Raw genomic sequence first — 27,077 nt, forward strand, 5'->3', positions numbered from 1 at the left:
GACGCTAAAGGCGAAGGTACGATGCTCTCCGGAGCTAAGCGCCGCTCCCGGGCTTCTTTCGGCAGAAGCCGCGCTAAGAGAGCACTGTGAGCGGTACAATCGTCTTTGCGCGAAGAAGCCGCTTCTTCGGCTCCGGGAGCCGGAGAGAGCGGCAGCATCGGAAAGGTGAAGAAGGAAGATGTACAACACTGGGATTGTGTGCGCAGCTTGCCAACTGATAGAAAACAGTACATTACCACTTTCCTGACTTTTCCAATCACATGAATATTCGATAAGAAGCTGTTTTGGACCACTTTTCTTTTCTTCTTGTCAAACACTTGGCAGACCTCCGTGCAACGTCCAGAACACGATGGGAGATGTTTTCTGTGCTCGCGCAGGTTTTCCTTGCCAGACAGAGTGGAAAAGCTTTCTGCTAGCATGTAGACCACAAAAGACGCTAAAGACGAAGGTACGATGCTCTCCGGAGCTAAGCGCCGCTCCCGGGCTTCTTTCGGCAGAAGCCGCGCTAAGAGAGCACTGTGAGCGGTACAATCGTCTTTGCGCGAAGAAGCCGCTTCTTCGGCTCCGGGAGCCGGAGAGAGCGGCAGCATCGGAAAGGTGAAGAAGGAAGCCGTACAACACCGGGATTGGGTGCACAGCTTGCCAACTGATAGACAACAGTACCTTAAAATTCTCCTGAAGTTTCCAATCACATGAATATTCTATAAGAAGCTGTTTTGGACATCTTTTCTTTTCTTTTTGTCAAACACTTGGCAGACTTCCGAGCAATGTCCAGAACACGATGGGAGATGTTTTCTGTGCTCCCGCAGGTTTTCCTTGCCAGACAGCGTGGAAAAGATTTCTGCTAGGATGTTGACCACAAAAGATGCTAAAGGCGAAGGTACGATGCTCTCCGGAGCTAAGCGCCGCTCCCGGGCTTCTTTCGGCTGAAGCGGCGCTAAGAGAGCACTGTGAGCGGTACAATCGTCTTTGCGCGAAGAAGCCGCTTCTTCGGCTCCGGGAGCCGGAGAGAGCGGCAGCATCGGAAAGGTGAAGAAGGAAGCCGTACAACACCGGGATTGTGTGCGCAGCTTGCCAACTGATAGAAAACAGTACATTACCACTTTCCTGACTTTTCCAATCACATGAATATTCGATAAGAAGCTGTTTTGGACAGCTTTTCTTTTCTTTATGCCAAACACTTGGCAGATCTCCGTGCAACGTCCAGAACACGATGGGAGATGTTTTCTGTGCACGCGCAGGTTTTCCTTGCCAGACAGAGTGGAAAAGCTTTCTTCTAGGATGTAGACCACAAAAGACGCTAAAGACGCAGTTACGATGCTCTCCGGAGCTAAGCGCCGCTCCCGGGCTTCTTTCGGCAGAAGCCGCGCTAAGAGAGCACTGTGAGCGGTACAATCGTCTTTGCGCGAAGAAGCCGCTTCTTCGGCTCCGGGAGCCGGAGAGAGCGGCAGCATCGGAAAGGTGAAGAAGGAAGATGTACAACACTGGGATTGTGTGCGCAGCTTGCCAACTGATAGAAAACAGTACATTACCACTTTCCTGACTTTTCCAATCACATGAATATTCGATAAGAAGCTGTTTTGGACCACTTTTCTTTTCTTCTTGTCAAACACTTGGCCGACTTCCGAGCAATGTCCAGAACACGATGGGAGATGTTTTCTGTGCTCGCGCAGGTTTTCCTTGCCAGACAGCGTGGAAAAGCTTTCTGCTAGGATGTAGACCACAAAAGACGCTAAAGACGAAGGTACGATGCTCCCCGGAGCTAAGCGCCGCTCCCCGGCTTCTTTCGGCTGAAGCCGCGCTAAGAGAGCACTGTGAGCGGTACAATCGTCTTTGCGCGAAGAAGCCGCTTCTTCGGCTCCGGGAGCCGGAGAGAGCGGCAGCATCGGAAAGGTGAAGAAGGAAGCTGTACAACACTGGGATTGTGTGCGCAGCTTGCCAACTGATAGAAAACAGTACATTACCACTTTCCTGACTTTTCCAATCACATGAATATTCGATAAGAAGCTGTTTTGGACAGCTTTTCTTTTCTTTATGCCAAACACTTGGCAGATCTCCGTGCAACGTCCAGAACACGATGGGAGATGTTTTCTGTGCTCGCGCAGGTTTTCCTTGCCAGACAGAGTGGAAAAGCTTTCTTCTAGGATGTAGACCACAAAAGACGCTAAAGGCGAAGGTACGATGCTCTCCAGAGGTAAGAGCCGCTCCCGGGCTTCTTTCGGCAGAAGCCGCGCTAAGAGAGCACTGTGAGCGGTACAATCGTCTTTGCGCGAAGAAGCTGCTTCTTCGGCTCCGGGAGCCGGAGAGAGCGGCAGCATCGGAAAGGTGAAGAAGGAAGCTGTACAACACTGGGATTGTGTGCGCAGCTTGCCAACTGATAGAAAACAGTACATTACCACTTTCCTGAGTTTTCCAATCACATGAATATTCGATTGGAAGCTGTTTTGGACAGATTTTCTTTTCTTTATGCCAAAAACTTGCCCGACCTCCGTGCAACGTCCAGAACACGATGGGAGATGTTTTCTGTGCTCGCGCAGGTTTTCCTTGCCAGACAGAGTGGAAAAGCCTTCTGCTAGGATGTAGACCACAAAAGACGCTAAAGACGCAGTTACGATGCTCTCCGGAGCTAAGCGCCGCTCCCGGGCTTCTTTCGGCAGAAGCCGCGCTAAGAGAGCACTGTGAGCGGTACAATCGTCTTTGCGCGAAGAAGCCGCTTCTTCGGCTCCGGGAGCCGGAGAGAGCGGCAGCATCGGAAAGGTGAAGAAGGAAGCTGTACAACACTGGGATTGTGTGCGCAGCTTGCCAACTGATAGAAAACAGTACATTACCACTTTCCTGACTTTTCCAATCACATGAATATTCGATAAGAAGCTGTTTTTGACCGCTTTTCTTTTCTTCTTGTCAAACACTTGGCCGACTTCCGAGTAATGTCCAGAACACGATGGGAGATGTTTTCTGTGCTCCCGCAGGTTTTCCTTGCCAGACAGCGTGGAAAAGCTTTCTGCTAGGATGTAGACCACAAAACACGCTAAAGGCGAAGGTACGATGCTCTCCGGAGCTAAGCGCCGCTCCCGGGCTTCTTTCTGCAGAAGCCGCGCTAAGAGAGCACTGTGAGCGGTACAATCGTCTTTGCGCGAAGAAGCTGCTTCTTCGGCTCCGGGAGCCGGAGAGAGCGGCAGCATCGGAAAGGTGAAGAAGGAAGCCGTACAACACTGGGATTGTGTGCGCAGCTTGCCAACTGATAGAAAACAGTACATTACCACTTTCCTGACTTTTCCAATCACATGAATATTCGATAAGAAGCTGTTTTGGACAGATTTTCTTTTCTTTATGGCAAACACTTGGCAGACCTCCGTGCAACGTCCAGAACACGATGGGAGATGTTTTCTGTGCTCCCGCAGGTTTTCCTTGCCAGACAGAGTGGAAAAGCTTTCTGCTAGGATGTAGACCACAAAAGACGCTAAAGGCGAAGGTACGATGCTCTCCGGAGCTAAGCGCCGCTCCCGGGCTTCTTTCGGCCGAAGCCGCGCTAAGAGAGCACTGTGAGCAGTACAATCGTCTTTGCGCGAAGAAGCCGCTTCTTCGGCTCCGGGAGCCGGAGAGAGCGGCATGATCGGAAAGGTGAAGAAGGAAGCTGTACAACACTGGGATTGTGTGCGCAGCTTGCCAACTGATAGAAAACAGTACATTACCACTTTCCTGACTTTTCCAATCACATGAATATTCGATAAGAAGCTGTTTTGGACCACTTTTCTTTTCTTCTTGTCAAACACTTGGCAGACCTCCGTGCAACGTCCAGAACACGATGGGAGATGTTTTCTGTGCTCCCGCAGGTTTTCCTTGCCAGACAGAGTGGAAAAGCTTTCTGCTAGCATGTAGACCACAAAAGACGCTAAAGACGAAGGTACGATGCTCTCCGGAGCTAAGCGCCGCTCCCGGGCTTCTTTCGGCAGAAGCCGCGCTAAGAGAGCACTGTGAGCGGTACAATCGTCTTTGCGCGAAGAAGCCGCTTCTTCGGCTCCGGGAGCCGGAGAGAGCGGCAGCATCGGAAAGGTGAAGAAGGAAGCCGTACAACACTGGGATTGGGTGCACAGCTTGCCAACTGATAGAAAACAGTACCTTAAAATTCTCCTGAAGTTTCCAATCACATGAATATTCTATAAGAAGCTGTTTTGGACATCTTTTCTTTTCTTCTTGTCAAACACTTGGCAGACTTCCGAGCAATGTCCAGAACACGATGGGAGATGTTTTCTGTGCTCCCGCAGGTTTTCCTTGCCAGACAGAGTGGAAAAGCTTTCTGCTAGGATGTAGACCAAAAAAGACGCTAAAGGCGAAGGTACGATGCTCTCCGGAGCTAAGCGCCGCTCCCGGGCTTCTTTCGGCTGAAGCGGCGCTAAGAGAGCACTGTGAGCGGTACAATCGTCTTTGCGCGAAGAAGCCGCTTCTTCGGCTCCGGGAGCCGGAGAGAGCGGCAGCATCGGAAAGGTGAAGAAGGAAGCCGTACAACACTGGGATTGTGTGCGCAGCTTGCCAACTGATAGAAAACAGTACATTACCACTTTCCTGACTTTTCCAGTCACATGAATATTCGATTGGAAGCTGTTTTGGACCACTTTTCTTTTCTTCTTGTCAAACACTTGGCCGACTTCCGAGCAATGTCCAGAACATGATGGGAGATGTTTTCTGTGGTCGCGCAGGTTTTCCTTGCCAGACAGCGTGGAAAAGCTTTCTGCTAGGATGTAGACCACAAAAGACACTAAAGGCGAAGGTACGATGCTCTCCGGAGCTAAGCGCCGCTCCCGGGCTTCTTTCGGCAGAAGCCGCGCTAAGAGAGCACTGTGAGCGGTACAATCGTCTTTGCGCGAAGAAGCTGCTTCTTCGGCTCCGGGAGCCGGAGAGAGCGGCAGCATCGGAACGGTGAAGAAGGAAGCTGTACAACACCGGGATTGTGTGCGCAGCTTGCCAACTGATAGAAAACAGTACATTACCACTTTCCTGACTTTTCCAATCACATGAATATTCGATAGGAAGCTGTTTTGTACAGCTTTTCTTTTCTTTATGCCAAAAACGTGGCCGACCTCAGTGCAACGTCCAGAACACGATGGGAGATGTTTTCTGTGCTCCCGCAGGTTTTCCTTGCCAGACAGAGTGGAAAAGCTTTCTGCTAGGATGTAGACCTCAAAAGACGCTAAAAGCGAAGGTACGATGCTCTCCGGAGCTAAGCGCCGCTCCCGGGCTTCTTTCGGCTGAAGCGGCGCTAAGAGAGCACTGTGAGCGGTACAATCGTCATTGCGCGAAGAAGCCGCTTCTTCGGCTCCGGGAGCCGGAGAGAGCGGCAGCATCGGAAAGGTGAAGAAGGAAGCTGTACAACACTGGGATTGTGTGCGCAGCTTGCCAACTGATAGAAAACAGTACATTACCACTTTCCTGACTTTTCCAGTCACATGAATATTCGATTGGAAGCTGTTTTGGACCACTTTTCTTTTCTTCTTGTCAAACACTTGACCGACTTCCGAGCAATGTCCAGAACATGATGGGAGATGTTTTCTGTGGTCGCGCAGGTTTTCCTTGCCAGACAGCGTGGAAAAGCTTTCTGCTAGGATGTAGACCACAAAAGACACTAAAGGCGAAGGTACGATGCTCTCCGGAGCTAAGCGCCGCTCCCGGGCTTCTTTCGGCAGAAGCCGCGCTAAGAGAGCACTGTGAGCGGTACAATCGTCTTTGCGCGAAGAAGCCGCTTCTTCGGCTCCGGGAGCCGGAGAGAGCGGCAGCATCGGAAAGGTGAAGAAGGAAGATGTACAACACTGGGATTGTGTGCGCAGCTTGCCAACTGATAGAAAACAGTACATTACCACTTTCCTGACTTTTCCAATCACATGAATATTCGATAAGAAGCTGTTTTGGACAGCTTTTCTTTTCTTTATGCCAAACACTAGGCAGATCTCCGTGCAACTTCCAGAACACGATGGGAGATGTTTTCTGTGCTCCCGCAGGTTTTTCCTTGCCAGACAGAGTGGAAAAGCTTTCTGCTAGGATGTAGACCACAAAAGACGCTAAAGGCGAAGGTACGATGCTCTCCGGAGCTAAGCGCCGCTCCCGGGCTTCTTTCGGCAGAAGCCGCGCTAAGAGAGCACTGTGAGCGGTACAATCGTCTTTGCGCGAAGAAGCCGCTTCTTCGGCTCCGGGAGCTGGAGAGAGCGGCATGATCGGAAAGGTGAAGAAGGAAGCTGTACAACACTGGGATTGTGTGCGCAGCTTGCCAACTGATAGAAAACAGTACATTACCACTTTCCTGACTTTTCCAATCACATGAATATTCGATAAGAAGCTGTTTTGGACAGCTTTTCTTTTCTTTATGCCAAACACTTGGCAGATCTCCGTGCAACGTCCAGAACACGATGGGAGATGTTTTCTGTGCTCGCGCAGGTTTTCCTTTCCATACAGAGTGGAAAAGCTTTCTTCTAGGATGTAGACCACAAAAGACGCTAAAGGCGAAGGTACGATGCTCTCCAGAGGTAAGAGCCGCTCCCGGGCTTCTTTCGGCAGAAGCCGCGCTAAGAGAGCACTGTGAGCGGTACAATCGTCTTTGCGCGAAGAAGCCGCTTCTTCGGCTCCGGGAGCCGGAGAGAGCGGCATGATCGGAAAGGTGAAGAAGGAAGCTGTACAACACTGGGATTGTGTGCGCAGCTTGCCAACTGATAGAAAACAGTACATTACCACTTTCCTGACTTTTCCAATCACATGAATATTCGATAAGAAGCTGTTTTGGACCACTTTTCTTTTCTTCTTGTCAAAAACTTGGCCGACTTCCGAGCAATGTCCAGAACACGATGGGAGATGTTTTCTGTGCTCGCGCAGGTTTTCCTTGCCAGACAGAGTGGAAAAGCCTTCTGCTAGGATGTAGACCACAAAAGACGCTAAAGACGCAGTTACGATGCTCTCCGGAGCTAAGCGCCGCTCCCGGGCTTCTTTCGGCAGAAGCCGCGCTAAGAGAGCACTGTGAGCGGTACAATCGTCTTTGCGCGAAGAAGCCGCTTCTTCGGCTCCGGGAGCCGGAGAGAGCGGCATGATCGGAAAGGTGAAGAAGGAAGCTGTACAACACTGGGATTGTGTGCGCAGCTTGCCAACTGATAGAAAACAGTACATTACCACTTTCCTGACTTTTCCAATCACATGAATATTCGATAAGAAGCTGTTTTGGACCGCTTTTCTTTTCTTCTTGTCAAACACTTGGCCGACTTCCGAGTAATGTCCAGAACACGATGGGAGATGTTTTCTGTGCTCGCGCAGGTTTTCCTTGCCAGACAGCGTGGAAAAGCTTTCTGCTAGGATGTAGACCACAAAAGACGCTAAAGGCGATGGTACGATGCTCTCCGGAGCTAAGCGCCGCTCCCGGGCTTCTTTCGGCAGAAGCCGCGCTAAGAGAGCACTGTGAGCGGTACAATCGTCTTTGCGCGAAGAAGCCGCTTCTTCGGCTCCGGGAGCCGGAGAGAGCGGCAGCATCGGAAAGGTGAAGAAGGAAGATGTACAACACTGGGATTGTGTGCGCAGCTTGCCAACTGATAGAAAACAGTACATTACCACTTTCCTGACTTTTCCAATCACATGAATATTCGATAAGAAGCTGTTTTGGACCACTTTTCTTTTCTTCTTGTCAAACACTTGGCAGACCTCCGTGCAACGTCCAGAACACGATGGGAGATGTTTTCTGTGCTCCCGCAGGTTTTCCTTGCCAGACAGAGTGGAAAAGCTTTCTGCTAGCATGTAGACCACAAAAGACGCTAAAGACGAAGGTACGATGCTCTCCGGAGCTAAGCGCCGCTCCCGGGCTTCTTTCGGCAGAAGCCGCGCTAAGAGAGCACTGTGAGCGGTACAATCGTCTTTGCGCGAAGAAGCCGCTTCTTCGGCTCCGGGAGCCGGAGAGAGCGGCAGCATCGGAAAGGTGAAGAAGGAAGCCGTACAACACTGGGATTGGGTGCACAGCTTGCCAACTGATAGAAAACAGTACCTTAAAATTCTCCTGAAGTTTCCAATCACATGAATATTCTATAAGAAGCTGTTTTGGACATCTTTTCTTTTCTTCTTGTCAAACACTTGGCAGACTTCCGAGCAATGTCCAGAACACGATGGGAGATGTTTTCTGTGCTCGCGCAGGTTTTCCTTGCCAGACAGCGTGGAAAAGCTTTCTGCTAGGATGTTGACCACAAAAGATGCTAAAGGCGAAGGTACGATGCTCTCCGGAGCTAAGCGCCGCTCCCGGGCTTCTTTCGGCTGAAGCGGCGCTAAGAGAGCACTGTGAGCGGTACAATCGTCTTTGCGCGAAGAAGCCGCTTCTTCGGCTCCGGGAGCCGGAGAGAGCGGCAGCATCGGAAAGGTGAAGAAGGAAGCCGTACAACACCGGGATTGTGTGCGCAGCTTGCCAACTGATAGAAAACAGTACATTACCACTTTCCTGACTTTTCCAATCACATGAATATTCGATAAGAAGCTGTTTTGTACAGCTTTTCTTTTCTTTATGCCAAACACTTGGCAGATCTCCGTGCAACGTCCAGAACACGATGGGAGATGTTTTCTGTGCTCGCGCAGGTTTTCCTTGCCATACAGAGTGGAAAAGCTTTCTTCTAGGATGTAGACCACAAAAGACGCTAAAGACGCAGTTACGATGCTCTCCGGAGCTAAGCGCCGCTCCCGGGCTTCTTTCGGCAGAAGCCGCGCTAAGAGAGCACTGTGAGCGGTACAATCGTCTTTGCGCGAAGAAGCCGCTTCTTCGGCTCCGGGAGCCGGAGAGAGCGGCAGCATCGGAAAGGTGAAGAAGGAAGATGTACAACACTGGGATTGTGTGCGCAGCTTGCCAACTGATAGAAAACAGTACATTACCACTTTCCTGACTTTTCCAATCACATGAATATTCGATAAGAAGCTGTTTTGGACCACTTTTCTTTTCTTCTTGTCAAACACTTGGCAGACCTCCGTGCAACGTCCAGAACACGATGGGAGATGTTTTCTGTGCTGGCGCAGGTTTTCCTTGCCAGACAGAGTGGAAAAGCTTTCTGCTAGGATGTAGACCACAAAAGACACTAAAGGCGAAGGTACGATGCTCTCCGGAGCTAAGCGCCGCTCCCGGGCTTCTTTCGGCAGAAGCCGCGCTAAGAGAGCACTGTGAGCGGTACAATCGTCTTTGCGCGAAGAAGCCGCTTCTTCGGCTCCGGGAGCCGGAGAGAGCGGCAGCATCGGAAAGGTGAAGAAGGAAGCCGTACAACACTGGGATTGGGTGCACAGCTTGCCAACTGATAGAAAACAGTACCTTAAAATTCTCCTGAAGTTTCCAATCACATGAATATTCGATAAGAAGCTGTTTTGGACATCTTTTCTTTTCTTCTTGTCAAACACTTGGCAGACTTCCGAGCAATGTCCAGAACACGATGGGAGATGTTTTCTGTGCTCCCGCAGGTTTTCTTTGCCAGACAGCGTGGAAAAGCTTTCTGCTAGGATGTTGACCACAAAAGATGCTAAAGGCGAAGGTACGATGCTCTCCGGAGCTAAGCGCCGCTCCCGGGCTTCTTTCGGCTGAAGCGGCGCTAAGAGAGCACTGTGAGCGGTACAATCGTCTTTGCGCGAAGAAGCCGCTTCTTCGGCTCCGGGAGCCGGAGAGAGCGGCAGCATCGGAAAGGTGAAGAAGGAAGCTGTACAACACTGGGATTGTGTGCGCAGCTTGCCAACTGATAGAAAACAGTACATTACCACTTTCCTGACTTTTCCAATCACATGAATATTCGATAAGAAGCTGTTTTGGACAGCTTTTCTTTTCTTTATGCCAAACACTAGGCAGATCTCCGTGCAACGTCCAGAACACGATGGGAGATGTTTTCTGTGCTCGCGCAGGTTTTCCTTGCCATACAGAGTGGAAAAGCTTTCTTCTAGGATGTAGACCACAAAAGACGCTAAAGGCGAAGGTACGATGCTCTCCAGAGGTAAGAGCCGCTCCCGGGCTTCTTTCGGCAGAAGCCGCGCTAAGAGAGCACTGTGAGCGGTACAATCGTCTTTGCGCGAAGAAGCTGCTTCTTCGGCTCCGGGAGCCGGAGAGAGCGGCAGCATCGGAAAGGTGAAGAAGGAAGCTGTACAGCACTGGGATTGTGTGCGCAGCTTGCCAACTGATAGAAAACAGTACATTACCACTTTCCTGACTTTTCCAATCACATGAATATTCGATTGGAAGCTGTTTTGGACAGATTTTCTTTTCTTTATGCCAAAAACTTGCCCGACCTCCGTGCAACGTCCAGAACACGATGGGAGATGTTTTCTGTGCTCGCGCAGGTTTTCCTTGCCAGACAGAGTGGAAAAGCCTTCTGCTAGGATGTAGACCACAAAAGACGCTAAAGACGCAGTTACGATGCTCTCCGGAGCTAAGCCCCGCTCCCGGGCTTCTTTCGGCAGAAGCCGCGCTAAGAGAGCACTGTGAGCGGTACAATCGTCTTTGCGCGAAGAAGCCGCTTCTTCGGCTCCGGGAGCCGGAGAGAGCGGCAGCATCGGAAAGGTGAAGAAGGAAGCTGTACAACACTGGGATTGTGTGCGCAGCTTGCCAACTGATAGAAAACAGTACATTACCACTTTCCTGACTTTTCCAATCACATGAATATTCGATAAGAAGCTGTTTTGGACCGCTTTTCTTTTCTTCTTGTCAAACACTTGGCCGACTTCCGAGTAATGTCCAGAACACGATGGGAGATGTTTTCTGTGGTCGCGCAGGTTTTCCTTGCCAGACAGCGTGGAAAAGCTTTCTGCTAGGATGTAGACCACAAAACACGCTAAAGGCGAAGGTACGATGCTCTCCGGAGCTAAGCGCCGCTCCCGGGCTTCTTTCGGCAGAAGCCGCGCTAAGAGAGCACTGTGAGCGGTACAATCATCTTTGCGCGAAGAAGCTGCTTCTTCGGCTCCGGGAGCCGGAGAGAGCGGCAGCATCGGAAAGGTGAAGAAGGAAGATGTACAACACTGGGATTGTGTGCGCAGCTTGCCAACTGATAGAAAACAGTACATTACCACTTTCCTGACTTTTCCAATCACATGAATATTCGATAAGAAGCTGTTTTGGACAGATTTTCTTTTCTTTATGGCAAACACTTGGCAGACCTCCGTGCAACGTCCAGAACACGATGGGAGATGTTTTCTGTGCTCCCGCAGGTTTTCCTTGCCAGACAGAGTGGAAAAGCTTTCTGCTAGGATGTAGACCACAAAAGACGCTAAAGGCGAAGGTACGATGCTCTCCGGAGCTAAGCGCCGCTCCCGGGCTTCTTTCGGCCGAAGCCGCGCTAAGAGAGCACTGTGAGCAGTACAATCGTCTTTGCGCGAAGAAGCCGCTTCTTCGGCTCCGGGAGCCGGAGAGAGCGGCATGATCGGAAAGGTGAAGAAGGAAGCTGTACAACACTGGGATTGTGTGCGCAGCTTGCCAACTGATAGAAAACAGTACATTACCACTTTCCTGACTTTTCCAATCACATGAATATTCGATAAGAAGCTGTTTTGGACCACTTTTCTTTTCTTCTTGTCAAACACTTGGCAGACCTCCGTGCAACGTCCAGAACACGATGGGAGATGTTTTCTGTGCTCCCGCAGGTTTTCCTTGCCAGACAGAGTGGAAAAGCTTTCTGCTAGCATGTAGACCACAAAAGACGCTAAAGACGAAGGTACGATGCTCTCCGGAGCTAAGCGCCGCTCCCGGGCTTCTTTCGGCAGAAGCCGCGCTAAGAGAGCACTGTGAGCGGTACAATCGTCTTTGCGCGAAGAAGCCGCTTCTTCGGCTCCGGGAGCCGGAGAGAGCGGCAGCATCGGAAAGGTGAAGAAGGAAGCCGTACAACACTGGGATTGGGTGCACAGCTTGCCAACTGATAGAAAACAGTACCTTAAAATTCTCCTGAAGTTTCCAATCACATGAATATTCTATAAGAAGCTGTTTTGGACATCTTTTCTTTTCTTCTTGTCAAACACTTGGCAGACTTCCGAGCAATGTCCAGAACACGATGGGAGATGTTTTCTGTGCTCCCGCAGGTTTTCCTTGCCAGACAGCGTGGAAAAGCTTTCTGCTAGGATGTAGACCACAAAAGACGCTAAAGGCGAAGGTACGATGCTCTCCGGAGCTAAGCGCCGCTCCCGGGCTTCTTTCGGCTGAAGCGGCGCTAAGAGAGCACTGTGAGCGGTACAATCGTCTTTGCGCGAAGAAGCCGCTTCTTCGGCTCCGGGAGCCGGAGAGAGCGGCAGCATCGGAAAGGTGAAGAAGGAAGCCGTACAACACTGGGATTGTGTGCGCAGCTTGCCAACTGATAGAAAACAGTACATTACCACTTTGCTGACTTTTCCAGTCACATGAATATTCGATTGGAAGCTGTTTTGGACCACTTTTCTTTTCTTCTTGTCAAACACTTGGCCGACTTCCGAGCAATGTCCAGAACATGATGGGAGATGTTTTCTGTGGTCGCGCAGGTTTTCCTTGCCAGACAGCGTGGAAAAGCTTTCTGCTAGGATGTAGACCACAAAAGACACTAAAGGCGAAGGTACGATGCTCTCCGGAGCTAAGCGCCGCTCCCGGGCTTCTTTCGGCAGAAGCCGCGCTAAGAGAGCACTGTGAGCGGTACAATCGTCTTTGCGCGAAGAAGCTGCTTCTTCGGCTCCGGGAGCCGGAGAGAGCGGCAGCATCGGAAAGGTGAAGAAGGAAGCTGTACAACACTGGGATTGTGTGCGCAGCTTGCCAACTGATAGAAAACAGTACATTACCACTTTCCTGACTTTTCCAATCACATGAATATTCGATAAGAAGCTGTTTTGGACAGCTTTTCTTTTCTTTATGGCAAACACTTGGCAGACCTCCGTGCAACGTCCAGAACACGATGGGAGATGTTTTCTGTGCTCGCGCAGGTTTTCCTTGCCAGACAGAGTGGAAAAGCTTTCTGCTAGGATGTAGACCACAAAAGACGCTAAAAGCGAAGGTACGATGCTCTCCGGAGCTAAGCGCCGCTCCCGGGCTTCTTTCGGCAGAAGCGGCGCTAAGAGAGCACTGTGAGCGGTACAATCGTCTTTGCGCGAAGAAGCCGCTTCTTCGGCTCCGGGAGCCGGAGAGAGCGGCAGCATCGGAAAGGTGAAGAAGGAAGCCGTACAACACTGGGATTGTGTGCGCAGCTTGCCAACTGATAGAAAACAGTACATTACCACTTTGCTGACTTTTCCAGTCACATGAATATTCGATTGGAAGCTGTTTTGGACCACTTTTCTTTTCTTCTTGTCAAACACTTGGCCGACTTCCGAGCAATGTCCAGAACATGATGGGAGATGTTTTCTGTGGTCGCGCAGGTTTTCCTTGCCAGACAGCGTGGAAAAGCTTTCTGCTAGGATGTAGACCACAAAAGACACTAAAGGCGAAGGTACGATGCTCTCCGGAGCTAAGCGCCGCTCCCGGGCTTCTTTCGGCAGAAGCCGCGCTAAGAGAGCACTGTGAGCGGTACAATCGTCTTTGCGCGAAGAAGCTGCTTCTTCGGCTCCGGGAGCCGGAGAGAGCGGCAGCATCGGAAAGGTGAAGAAGGAAGCCGTACAACACTGGGATTGTGTGCGCAGCTTGCCAACTGATAGAAAACAGTACATTACCACTTTCCTGACTTTTCCAATCACATGAATATTCGATAAGAAGCTGTTTTGGACAGCTTTTCTTTTCTTTATGGCAAACACTTGGCAGACCTCCGTGCAACGTCCAGAACACGATGGGAGATGTTTTCTGTGCTCCCGCAGGTTTTCCTTGCCAGACAGAGTGGAAAAGCTTTCTGCTAGGATGTAGACCACAAAAGACGCTAAAGGCGAAGGTACGATGCTCTCCGGAGCTAAGCGCCGCTCCCGGGCTTCTTTCGGCAGAAGCCGCGCTAAGAGAGCACTGTGAGCGGTACAATCGTCTTTGCGCGAAGAAGCCGCTTCTTCGGCTCCGGGAGCCGGAGAGAGCGGCAGCATCGGAAAGGTGAAGAAGGAAGCTGTACAACACTGGGATTGTGTGCGCAGCTTGCCAACTGATAGAAAACAGTACATTACCACTTTCCTGACTTTTCCAATCACATGAATATTCGATAAGAAGCTGTTTTGGACAGCTTTTCTTTTCTTTATGCCAAACACTAGGCAGATCTCCGTGCAACGTCCAGAACACGATGGGAGATGTTTTCTGTGCTCGCGCAGGTTTTCCTTGCCATACAGAGTGGAAAAGCTTTCTTCTAGGATGTAGACCACAAAAGACGCTAAAGGCGAAGGTACGATGCTCTCCGGAGCTAAGCGCCGCTCCCGGGCTTCTTTCGGCAGAAGCCACGCTAAGAGAGCACTGTGAGCGGTACAATCGTCTTTGCGCGAAGAAGCTGCTTCTTCGGCTCCGGGAGCCGGAGAGAGCGGCAGCATCGGAAAGGTGAAGAAGGAAGCTGTACAGCACTGGGATTGTGTGCGCTGCTTGCCAACTGATAGAAAACAGTACATTACCACTTTCCTGACTTTTCCAATCACATGAATATTCGATTGGAAGCTGTTTTGGACAGATTTTCTTTTCTTTATGCCAAAAACTTGCCCGACCTCCGTGCAACGTCCAGAACACGATGGGAGATGTTTTCTGTGCTCGCGCAGGTTTTCCTTGCCAGACAGAGTGGAAAAGCCTTCTTCTAGGATGTAGACCACAAAAGACGCTAAAGACGCAGTTACGATGCTCTCCGGAGCTAAGCCCCGCTCCCGGGCTTCTTTCGGCAGAAGCCGCGCTAAGAGAGCACTGTGAGCGGTACAATCGTCTTTGCGCGAAGAAGCCGCTTCTTCGGCTCCGGGAGCCGGAGAGAGCGGCAGCATCGGAAAGGTGAAGAAGGAAGCTGTACAACACTGGGATTGTGTGCGCAGCTTGCCAACTGATAGAAAACAGTACATTACCACTTTCCTGACTTTTCCAATCACATGAATATTCGATAAGAAGCTGTTTTGGACCGCTTTTCTTTTCTTCTTGTCAAACACTTGGCCGACTTCCGAGTAATATCCAGAACACGATGGGAGATGTTTTCTGTGGTCGCGCAGGTTTTCCTTGCCAGACAGCGTGGAAAAGCTTTCTGCTAGGATGTAGACCACAAAAGACGCTAAAGGCGAAGGTACGATGCTCTCCGGAGCTAAGCGCCGCTCCCGGGCTTCTTTCGGCAGAAGCCGCGCTAAGAGAGCACTGTGAGCGGTACAATCGTCTTTGCGCGAAGAAGCTGCTTCTTCGGCTCCGGGAGCCGGAGAGAGCGGCAGCATCGGAAAGGTGAAGAAGGAAGATGTACAACACTGGGATTGTGTGCGCAGCTTGCCAACTGATAGAAAACAGTACATTACCACTTTCCTGACTTTTCCAATCACATGAATATTCGATAAGAAGCTGTTTTGGACAGATTTTCTTTTCTTTATGGCAAACACTTGGCAGACCTCCATGCAACGTCCAGAACACGATGGGAGATGTTTTCTGTGCTCCCGCAGGTTTTCCTTGCCAGACAGAGTGGAAAAGCTTTCTGCTAGGATGTAGACCACAAAAGACGCTAAAGGCGAAGGTACGATGCTCTCCGGAGCTAAGCGCCGCTCCCGGGCTTCTTTCGGCCGAAGCCGCGCTAAGAGAGCACTGTGAGCAGTACAATCGTCTTTGCGCGAAGAAGCCGCTTCTTCGGCTCCGGGAGCCGGAGAGAGCGGCATGATCGGAAAGGTGAAGAAGGAAGCTGTACAACACTGGGATTGTGTGCGCAGCTTGCCAACTGATAGAAAACAGTACATTACCACTTTCCTGACTTTTCCAATCACATGAATATTCGATAAGAAGCTGTTTTGGACCACTTTTCTTTTCTTCTTGTCAAACACTTGGCAGACCTCCGTGCAACGTCCAGAACACGATGGGAGATGTTTTCTGTGCTCGCGCAGGTTTTCCTTGCCAGACAGAGTGGAAAAGCTTTCTGCTAGCATGTAGACCACAAAAGACGCTAAAGACGAAGGTACGATGCTCTCCGGAGCTAAGCGCCGCTCCCGGGCTTCTTTCGGCAGAAGCCGCGCTAAGAGAGCACTGTGAGCGGTACAATCGTCTTTGCGCGAAGAAGCCGCTTCTTCGGCTCCGGGAGCCGGAGAGAGCGGCAGCATCGGAAAGGTGAAGAAGGAAGCCGTACAACACTGGGATTGGGTGCACAGCTTGCCAACTGATAGAAAACAGTACCTTAAAATTCTCCTGAAGTTTCCAATCACATGAATATTCTATAAGAAGCTGTTTTGGACATCTTTTCTTTTCTTCTTGTCAAACACTTGGCAGACTTCCGAGCAATGTCCAGAACACGATGGGAGATGTTTTCTGTGCTCCCGCAGGTTTTCCTTGCCAGACAGCGTGGAAAAGCTTTCTGCTAGGATGTAGACCACAAAAGACGCTAAAGGCGAAGGTACGATGCTCTCCGGAGCTAAGCGCCGCTCCCGGGCTTCTTTCGGCTGAAGCGGCGCTAAGAGAGCACTGTGAGCGGTACAATCGTCTTTGCGCGAAGAAGCCGCTTCTTCGGCTCCGGGAGCCGGAGAGAGCGGCAGCATCGGAAAGGTGAAGAAGGAAGCCGTACAACACTGGGATTGTGTGCGCAGCTTGCCAACTGATAGAAAACAGTACATTACCACTTTGCTGACTTTTCCAGTCACATGAATATTCGATTGGAAGCTGTTTTGGACAGCTTTTCTTTTCTTCTTGTCAAACACTTGGCCGACTTCCGAGCAATGTCCAGAACATGATGGGAGATGTTTTCTGTGGTCGCGCCGGTTTTCCTTGCCAGACAGCGTGGAAAAGCTTTCTGCTAGGATGTAGACCACAAAAGACACTAAAGGCGAAGGTACGATGCTCTCCGGAGCTAAGCGCCGCTCCCGGGCTTCTTTCGGCAGAAGCCGCGCTAAGAGAGCACTGTGAGCGGTACAATCGTCTTTGCGCGAAGAAGCTGCTTCTTCGGCTCCGGGAGCCGGAGAGAGCGGCAGCATCGGAAAGGTGAAGAAGGAAGCTGTACAACACTGGGATTGTGTGCGCAGCTTGCCAACTGATAGAAAACAGTACATTACCACTTTCCTGACTTTTCCAATCACATGAATATTCGATAAGAAGCTGTTTTGGACAGCTTTTCTTTTCTTTATGGCAAACACTTGGCAGACCTCCGTGCAACGTCCAGAACACGATGGGAGATGTTTTCTGTGCTCGCGCAGGTTTTCCTTGCCAGACAGAGTGGAAAAGCTTTCTGCTAGGATGTAGACCACAAAAGACGCTATAGGCGAAGGTACGATGCTCTCCGGAGCTAAGCGCCGCTCCCGGGCTTCTTTCGGCAGAAGCGGCGCTAAGAGAGCACTGTGAGCGGTACAATGGTCTTTGCGCGAAGAAGCCGCTTCTTCGGCTCCGGGAGCCGGAGAGAGCGGCAGCATCGGAAAGGTGAAGAAGGAAGCCGTACAACACTGGGATTGTGTGCGCAGCTTGCCAACTGATAGAAAACAGTACATTACCACTTTGCTGACTTTTCCAGTCACATGAATATTCGATTGGAAGCTGTTTTGGACCACTTTTCTTTTCTTCTTGTCAAACACTTGGCCGACTTCCGAGCAATGTCCAGAACATGATGGGAGATGTTTTCTGTGGTCGCGCAGGTTTTCCTTGCCAGACAGCGTGGAAAAGCTTTCTGCTAGGATGTAGACCACAAAAGACACTAAAGGCGAAGGTACGATGCTCTCCGGAGCTAAGCGCCGCTCCCGGGCTTCTTTCGGCAGAAGCCGCGCTAAGAGAGCACTGTGAGCGGTACAATCGTCTTTGCGCGAAGAAGCTGCTTCTTCGGCTCCGGGAGCCGGAGAGAGCGGCAGCATCGGAAAGGTGAAGAAGGAAGCCGTACAACACTGGGATTGTGTGCGCAGCTTGCCAACTGATAGAAAACAGTACATTACCACTTTCCTGACTTTTCCAATCACATGAATATTCGATAAGAAGCTGTTTTGGACAGCTTTTCTTTTCTTTATTGCAAACACTTGGCAGACCTCCGTGCAACGTCCAGAACACGATGGGAGATGTTTTCTGTGCTCCCGCAGGTTTTCCTTGCCAGACAGAGTGGAAAAGCTTTCTGCTAGGATGTAGACCACAAAAGACGCTAAAGGCGAAGGTACGATGCTCTCCGGAGCTAAGCGCCGCTCCCGGGCTTCTTTCGGCAGAAGCCACGCTAAGAGAGCACTGTGAGCGGTACAATCGTCTTTGCGCGAAGAAGCCGCTTCTTCGGCTCCGGGAGCCGGAGAGAGCGGCAGCATCGGAAAGGTGAAGAAGGAAGCTGTACAACACTGGGATTGTGTGCGCAGCTTGCCAACTGATAGAAAACAGTACATTACCACTTTCCTGACTTTTCCAATCACATGAATATTCGATAAGAAGCTGTTTTGGACCACTTTTCTTTTCTTCTTGTCAAACACTTGGCAGACCTCCGTGCAACGTCCAGAACACGATGGGAGATGTTTTCTGTGCTGGCGCAGGTTTTCCTTGCCAGACAGAGTGGAAAAGCTTTCTGCTAGCATGTAGACCACAAAAGACGCTAAAGACGAAGGTACGATGCTCTCCGGAGCTAAGCGCCGCTCCCGGGCTTCTTTCGGCAGAAGCCGCGCTAAGAGAGCACTGTGAGCGGTACAATCGTCTTTGCGCGAAGAAGCCGCTTCTTCGGCTCCGGGAGCCGGAGAGAGCGGCAGCATCGGAAAGGTGAAGAAGGAAGCCGTACAACACTGGGATTGGGTGCACAGCTTGCCAACTGATAGAAAACAGTACCTTAAAATTCTCCTGAAGTTTCCAATCACATGAATATTCTATAAGAAGCTGTTTTGGACATCTTTTCTTTTCTTCTTGTCAAACACTTGGCAGACTTCCGAGCAATGTCCAGAACACGATGGGAGATGTTTTCTGTGCTCCCGCAGGTTTTCCTTGCCAGACAGCGTGGAAAAGCTTTCTGCTAGGATGTAGACCACAAAAGACACTAAAGGCGAAGGTACGATGCTCTCCGGAGCTAAGCGCCGCTCCCGGGCTTCTTTCGGCTGAAGCGGCGCTAAGAGAGCACTGTGAGCGGTACAATCGTCTTTGCGCGAAGAAGCCGCTTCTTCGGCTCCGGGAGCCGGAGAGAGCGGCAGCATCGGAAAGGTGAAGAAGGAAGCCGTACAACACTGGGATTGTGTGCGCAGCTTGCCAACTGATAGAAAACAGTACATTACCACTTTCCTGAGTTTTCCAGTCACATGAATATTCGATTGGAAGCTGTTTTGGACCACTTTTCTTTTCTTCTTGTCAAACACTTGGCCGACTTCCGAGCAATGTCCAGAACATGATGGGAGATGTTTTCTGTGGTCGCGCAGGTTTTCCTTGCCAGACAGCGTGGAAAAGCTTTCTGCTAGGATGTAGACCACAAAAGACACTAAAGGCGAAGGTACGATGCTCTCCGGAGCTAAGCGCCGCTCCCGGGCTTCTTTCGGCAGAAGCCGCGCTAAGAGAGCACTGTGAGCGGTACAATCGTCTTTGCGCGAAGAAGCCGCTTCTTCGGCTCCGGGAGCCGGAGAGAGCGGCAGCATCGGAAAGGTGAAGAAGGAAGCTGTACAACACTGGGATTGTGTGCGCAGCTTGCCAACTGATAGAAAACAGTACATTACCACTTTCCTGACTTTTCCAATCACATGAATATTCGATAAGAAGCTGTTTTGGACAGCTTTTCTTTTCTTTATGCCAAACACTTGGCAGATCTCCGTGCAACGTCCAGAACACGATGGGAGATGTTTTCTGTGCTCGCGCAGGTTTTCCTTGCCATACAGAGTGGAAAAGCTTTCTTCTAGGATGTAGACCACAAAAGACGCTAAAGGCGAAGGTACGATGCTCTCCAGAGGTAAGAGCCGCTCCCGGGCTTCTTTCGGCAGAAGCCGCGCTAAGAGAGCACTGTGAGCGGTACAATCGTCTTTGCGCGAAGAAGCTGCTTCTTCGGCTCCGGGAGCCGGAGAGAGCGGCAGCATCGGAAAGGTGAAGAAGGAAGCTGTACAACACTGGGATTGTGTGCGCAGCTTGCCAACTGATAGAAAACAGTACATTACCACTTTCCTGACTTTTCCAATCACATGAATATTCGATAGGAAGCTGTTTTGTACAGCTTTTCTTTTCTTTATGCCAAAAACGTGGCCGACCTCAGTGCAACGTCCAGAACACGATGGGAGATGTTTTCTGTGCTCCCGCAGGTTTTCCTTGCCAGACAGAGTGGAAAAGCTTTCTGCTAGGATGTAGACCTCAAAAGACGCTAAAAGCGAAGGTACGATGCTCTCCGGAGCTAAGCGCCGCTCCCGGGCTTCTTTCGGCTGAAGCGGCGCTAAGAGAGCACTGTGAGCGGTACAATCGTCATTGCGCGAAGAAGCCGCTTCTTCGGCTCCGGGAGCCGGAGAGAGCGGCAGCATCGGAAAGGTGAAGAAGGAAGCTGTACAACACTGGGATTGTGTGCGCAGCTTGCCAACTGATAGAAAACAGTACATTACCACTTTCCTGACTTTTCCAGTCACATGAATATTCGATTGGAAGCTGTTTTGGACCACTTTTCTTTTCTTCTTGTCAAACACTTGACCGACTTCCGAGCAATGTCCAGAACATGATGGGAGATGTTTTCTGTGGTCGCGCAGGTTTTCCTTGCCAGACAGCGTGGAAAAGCTTTCTGCTAGGATGTAGACCACAAAAGACACTAAAGGCGAAGGTACGATGCTCTCCGGAGCTAAGCGCCGCTCCCGGGCTTCTTTCGGCAGAAGCCGCGCTAAGAGAGCACTGTGAGCGGTACAATCGTCTTTGCGCGAAGAAGCTGCTTCTTCGGCTCCGGGAGCCGGAGAGAGCGGCAGCATCGGAAAGGTGAAGAAGGAAGCTGTACAACACTGGGATTGTGTGCGCAGCTTGCCAACTGATAGAAAACAGTACATTACCACTTTCCTGACTTTTCCAATCACATGAATATTCGATAAGAAGCTGTTTTGGACAGATTTTCTTTTCTTTATGGCAAACACTTGGCAGATCTCCGTGCAACGTCCAGAACACGATGGGTGATGTTTTCTGTGCTCCCGCAGGTTTTTCCTTGCCAGACAGAGTGGAAAAGCTTTCTGCTAGGATGTAGACCACAAAAGACGCTAAAGGCGAAGGTACGATGCTCTCCGGAGCTAAGCGCCGCTCCCGGGCTTCTTTCGGCAGAAGCCGCGCTAAGAGAGCACTGTGAGCGGTACAATCGTCTTTGCGCGAAGAAGCCGCTTCTTCGGCTCCGGGAGCTGGAGAGAGCGGCATGATCGGAAAGGTGAAGAAGGAAGCTGTACAACACTGGGATTGTGTGCGCAGCTTGCCAACTGATAGAAAACAGTACATTACCACTTTCCTGACTTTTCCAATCACATGAATATTCGATAAGAAGCTGTTTTGGACAGCTTTTCTTTTCTTTATGCCAAACACTTGGCAGATCTCCGTGCAACGTCCAGAACACGATGGGAGATGTTTTCTGTGCTCGCGCAGGTTTTCCTTGCCATACAGAGTGGAAAAGCTTTCTTCTAGGATGTAGACCACAAAAGACGCTAAAGGCGAAGGTACGATGCTCTCCAGAGGTAAGAGCCGCTCCCGGGCTTCTTTCGGCAGAAGCCGCGCTAAGAGAGCACTGTGAGCGGTACAATCGTCTTTGCGCGAAGAAGCCGCTTCTTCGGCTCCGGGAGCCGGAGAGAGCGGCATGATCGGAAAGGTGAAGAAGGAAGCTGTACAACACTGGGATTGTGTGCGCAGCTTGCCAACTGATAGAAAACAGTACATTACCACTTTCCTGACTTTTCCAATCACATGAATATTCGATAAGAAGCTGTTTTGGACCACTTTTCTTATCTTCTTGTCAAAAACTTGGCCGACTTCCGAGTAATGTCCAGAACACGATGGGAGATGTTTTCTGTGGTCGCGCAGGTTTTCCTTGCCAGACAGCGTGGAAAAGCCTTCTGCTAGGATGTAGACCACAAAAGACGCTAAAGGCGAAGGTACGATGCTCTCCGGAGCTAAGCGCCGCTCCCGGGCTTCTTTCGGCAGAAGCCGCGCTAAGAGAGCACTGTGAGCGGTACAATCGTCTTTGCGCGAAGAAGCTGCTTCTTCGGCTCCGGGAGCCGGAGAGAGCGGCAGCATCGGAAAGGTGAAGAAGGAAGCTGTACAACACTGGGATTGTGTGCGCAGCTTGCCAACTGATAGAAAACAGTACATTACCACTTTCCTGACTTTTCCAATCACATGAATATTCGATAAGAAGCTGTTTTGGACAGCTTTTCTTTTCTTTATGGCAAACACTTGGCAGACCTCCGTGCAACGTCCAGAACACGATGGGAGATGTTTTCTGTGCTCGCGCAAGTTTTCCTTGCCAGACAGAGTGGAAAAGACTTCTGCTAGGATGTAGACCCCAAAAGACGCTAAAGGCGAAGGTACGATGCTCTCCGGAGCTAAGCGCCGCTCCCGGGATTCTTTCGGCTGAAGCGGCGCTAAGAGAGCACTGTGAGCGGTACAATCGTCTTTGCGCGAAGAAGCCGCTTCTTCGGCTCCGGGAGCCGGAGAGAGTGGCAGCATCGGAAAGGTGAAGAAGGAAGCCGTACAACACTGGGATTGTGTGCGCAGCTTGCCAACTGATAGAAAACAGTACATTACCACTTTCCTGACTTTTCCAGTCACATGAATATTCGATTGGAAGCTGTTTTGGACCACTTTTCTTTTCTTCTTGTCAAACACTTGGCCGACTTCCGAGCAATGTCCAGAACATGATGGGAGATGTTTTCTGTGGTCGCGCAGGTTTTCCTTGCCAGACAGCGTGGAAAAGCTTTCTGCTAGGATGTAGACCACAAAAGACACTAAAGGCGAAGGTACGATGCTCTCCGGAGCTAAGCGCCGCTCCCGGGCTTCTTTCGGCAGAAGCCGCGCTAAGAGAGCACTGTGAGCGGTACAATCGTCTTTGCGCGAAGAAGCTGCTTCTTCGGCTCCGGGAGCCGGAGAGAGCGGCAGCATCGGAAAGGTGAAGAAGGAAGCTGTACAACACTGGGATTGTGTGCGCAGCTTGCCAACTGATAGAAAACAGTACATTACCACTTTCCTGACTTTTCCAATCACATGAATATTCGATAAGAAGCTGTTTTGGACAGATTTTCTTTTCTTTATGGCAAACACTTGGCAGACCTCCGTGCAACGTCCAGAACACGATGGGAGATGTTTTCTGTGCTCCCGCAGGTTTTCCTTGCCAGACAGAGTGGAAAAGCTTTCTGCTAGGATGTAGACCACAAAAGACGCTAAAGGCGAAGGTACGATGCTCTCCGGAGCTAAGCGCCGCTCCCGGGCTTCTTTCGGCCGAAGCCGCGCTAAGAGAGCACTGTGAGCAGTACAATCGTCTTTGCGCGAAGAAGCCGCTTCTTCGGCTCCGGGAGCCGGAGAGAGCGGCAGCATCGGAAAGGTGAAGAAGGAAGCTGTACAACACTGGGATTGTGTGCGCAGCTTGCCAACTGATAGAAAACAGTACATTACCACTTTCCTGACTTTTCCAATCACATGAATATTCGATAAGAAGCTGTTTTGGACCACTTTTCTTTTCTTCTTGTCAAACACTTGGCAGACCTCCGTGCAACGTCCAGAACACGATGGGAGATGTTTTCTGTGCTCGCGCAGGTTTTCCTTGCCAGACAGAGTGGAAAAGCTTTCTGCTAGCATGTAGACCACAAAAGACGCTAAAGACGAAGGTACGATGCTCTCCGGAGCTAAGCGCCGCTCCCGGGCTTCTTTCGGCAGAAGCCGCGCTAAGAGAGCACTGTGAGCGGTACAATCGTCTGTGCGCGAAGAAGCCGCTTCTTCGGCTCCGGGAGCCGGAGAGAGCGGCAGCATCGGAAAGGTGAAGAAGGAAGCCGTACAACACTGGGATTGGGTGCACAGCTTGCCAACTGATAGAAAACAGTACCTTAAAATTCTCCTGAAGTTTCCAATCACATGAATATTCTATAAGAAGCTGTTTTGGACATCTTTTCTTTTCTTCTTGTCAAACACTTGGCAGACTTCCGAGCAATGTCCAGAACACGATGGGAGATGTTTTCTGTGCTCCCGCAGGTTTTCCTTGCCAGACAGCGTGGAAAAGCTTTCTGCTAGGATGTAGACCACAAAAGACGCTAAAGGCGAAGGTACGATGCTCTCCGGAGCTAAGCGCCGCTCCCGGGCTTCTTTCGGCTGAAGCGGCGCTAAGAGAGCACTGTGAGCGGTACAATCGTCTTTGCGCGAAGAAGCCGCTTCTTCGGCTCCGGGAGCCGGAGAGAGCGGCAGCATCGGAAAGGTGAAGAAGGAAGCCGTACAACACTGGGATTGTGTGCGCAGCTTGCCAACTGATAGAAAACAGTACATTACCACTTTCCTGACTTTTCCAATCACATGAATATTCGATAAGAAGCTGTTTTGGACAGCTTTTCTTTTCTTTATGGCAAACACTTGGCAGACCTCCGTGCAACGTCCAGAACACGATGGGAGATGTTTTCTGTGCTCGCGCAGGTTTTCCTTGCCAGACAGAGTGGAAAAGCTTTCTGCTAGGATGTAGACCACAAAAGACGCTAAAAGCGAAGGTACGATGCTCTCCGGAGCTAAGCGCCGCTCCCGGGCTTCTTTCGGCAGAAGCGGCGCTAAGAGAGCACTGTGAGCGGTACAATGGTCTTTGCGCGAAGAAGCCGCTTCTTCGGCTCCGGGAGCCGGAGAGAGCGGCAGCATCGGAAAGGTGAAGAAGGAAGCCGTACAACACTGGGATTGTGTGCGCAGCTTGCCAACTGATAGAAAACAGTACATTACCACTTTCCTGACTTTTCCAATCACATGAATATTCGATAAGAAGCTGTTTTGGACAGCTTTTCTTTTCATTATGGCAAACACTTGGCAGACCTCCGTGCAACGTCCAGAACACGATGGGAGATGTTTTCTGTGCTCGCGCAGGTTTTCCTTGCCAGACAGAGTGGAAAAGCTTTCTGCTAGGATGTAGACCACAAAAGACGCTAAAAGCGAAGGTACGATGCTCTCCGGAGCTAAGCGCCGCTCCCGGGCTTCTTTCGGCAGAAGCGGCGCTAAGAGAGCACTGTGAGCGGTACAATGGTCTTTGCGCGAAGAAGCCGCTTCTTCGGCTCCGGGAGCCGGAGAGAGCGGCAGCATCGGAAAGGTGAAGAAGGAAGCCGTACAACACTGGGATTGTGTGCGCAGCTTGCCAACTGATAGAAAACAGTACATTACCACTTTGCTGACTTTTCCAGTCACATGAATATTCGATTGGAAGCTGTTTTGGACCACTTTTCTTTTCTTCTTGTCAAACACTTGGCCGACTTCCGAGCAATGTCCAGAACATGATGGGAGATGTTTTCTGTGGTCGCGCAGGTTTTCCTTGCCAGACAGCGTGGAAAAGCTTTCTGCTAGGATGTAGACCACAAAAGACACTAAAGGCGAAGGTACGATGCTCTCCGGAGCTAAGCGCCGCTCCCGGGCTTCTTTCGGCAGAAGCCGCGCTAAGAGAGCACTGTGAGCGGTACAATCGTCTTTGCGCGAAGAAGCTGCTTCTTCGGCTCCGGGAGCCGGAGAGAGCGGCAGCATCGGAAAGGTGAAGAAGGAAGCTGTACAACACTGGGATTGTGTGCGCAGCTTGCCAACTGATAGAAAACAGTACATTACCACTTTCCTGACTTTTCCAATCACATGAATATTCGATAAGAAGCTGTTTTGGACAGCTTTTCTTTTCTTTATGGCAAACACTTGGCAGACCTCCGTGCAACGTCCAGAACACGATGGGAGATGTTTTCTGTGCTCCCGCAGGTTTTCCTTGCCAGACAGAGTGGAAAAGCTTTCTGCTAGGATGTAGACCTCGAAAGACGCTAAAAGCGAAGGTACGATGCTCTCCGGAGCTAAGCGCCGCTCCCGGGCTTCTTTCGGCTGAAGCGGCGCTAAGAGAGCACTGTGAGCGGTACAATCGTCATTGCGCGAAGAAGCCGCTTCTTCGGCTCCGGGAGCCGGAGAGAGCGGCAGCATCGGAAAGGTGAAGAAGGAAGCTGTACAACACTGGGATTGTGTGCGCAGCTTGCCAACTGATAGAAAACAGTACATTACCACTTTCCTGACTTTTCCAGTCACATGAATATTCGATTGGAAGCTGTTTTGGACCACTTTTCTTTTCTTCTTGTCAAACACTTGACCGACTTCCGAGCAATGTCCAGAACATGATGGGAGATGTTTTCTGTGGTCGCGCAGGTTTTCCTTGCCAGACAGCGTGGAAAAGCTTTCTGCTAGGATGTAGACCACAAAAGACACTAAAGGCGAAGGTACGATGCTCTCCGGAGCTAAGCGCCGCTCCCGGGCTTCTTTCGGCAGAAGCCGCGCTAAGAGAGCACTGTGAGCGGTACAATCGTCTTTGCGCGAAGAAGCTGCTTCTTCGGCTCCGGGAGCCGGAGAGAGCGGCAGCATCGGAAAGGTGAAGAAGGAAGCTGTACAACACTGGGATTGTGTGCGCAGCTTGCCAACTGATAGAAAACAGTACATTACCACTTTCCTGACTTTTCCAATCACATGAATATTCGATAAGAAGCTGTTTTGGACAGATTTTCTTTTCTTTATGGCAAACACTTGGCAGATCTCCGTGCAACGTCCAGAACACGATGGGTGATGTTTTCTGTGCTCCCGCAGGTTTTTCCTTGCCAGACAGAGTGGAAAAGCTTTCTGCTAGGATGTAGACCACAAAAGACGCTAAAGGCGAAGGTACGATGCTCTCCGGAGCTAAGCGCCGCTCCCGGGCTTCTTTCGGCAGAAGCCGCGCTAAGAGAGCACTGTGAGCGGTACAATCGTCTTTGCGCGAAGAAGCCGCTTCTTCGGCTCCGGGAGCTGGAGAGAGCGGCATGATCGGAAAGGTGAAGAAGGAAGCTGTACAACACTGGGATTGTGTGCGCAGCTTGCCAACTGATAGAAAACAGTACATTACCACTTTCCTGACTTTTCCAATCACATGAATATTCGATAAGAAGCTGTTTTGGAC

The sequence above is a fragment of the Ammospiza caudacuta genome, chromosome 7 (genome assembly GCF_027887145.1).
Source record: "Ammospiza caudacuta isolate bAmmCau1 chromosome 7, bAmmCau1.pri, whole genome shotgun sequence".
Classification (NCBI taxonomy): domain Eukaryota; kingdom Metazoa; phylum Chordata; class Aves; order Passeriformes; family Passerellidae; genus Ammospiza; species Ammospiza caudacuta.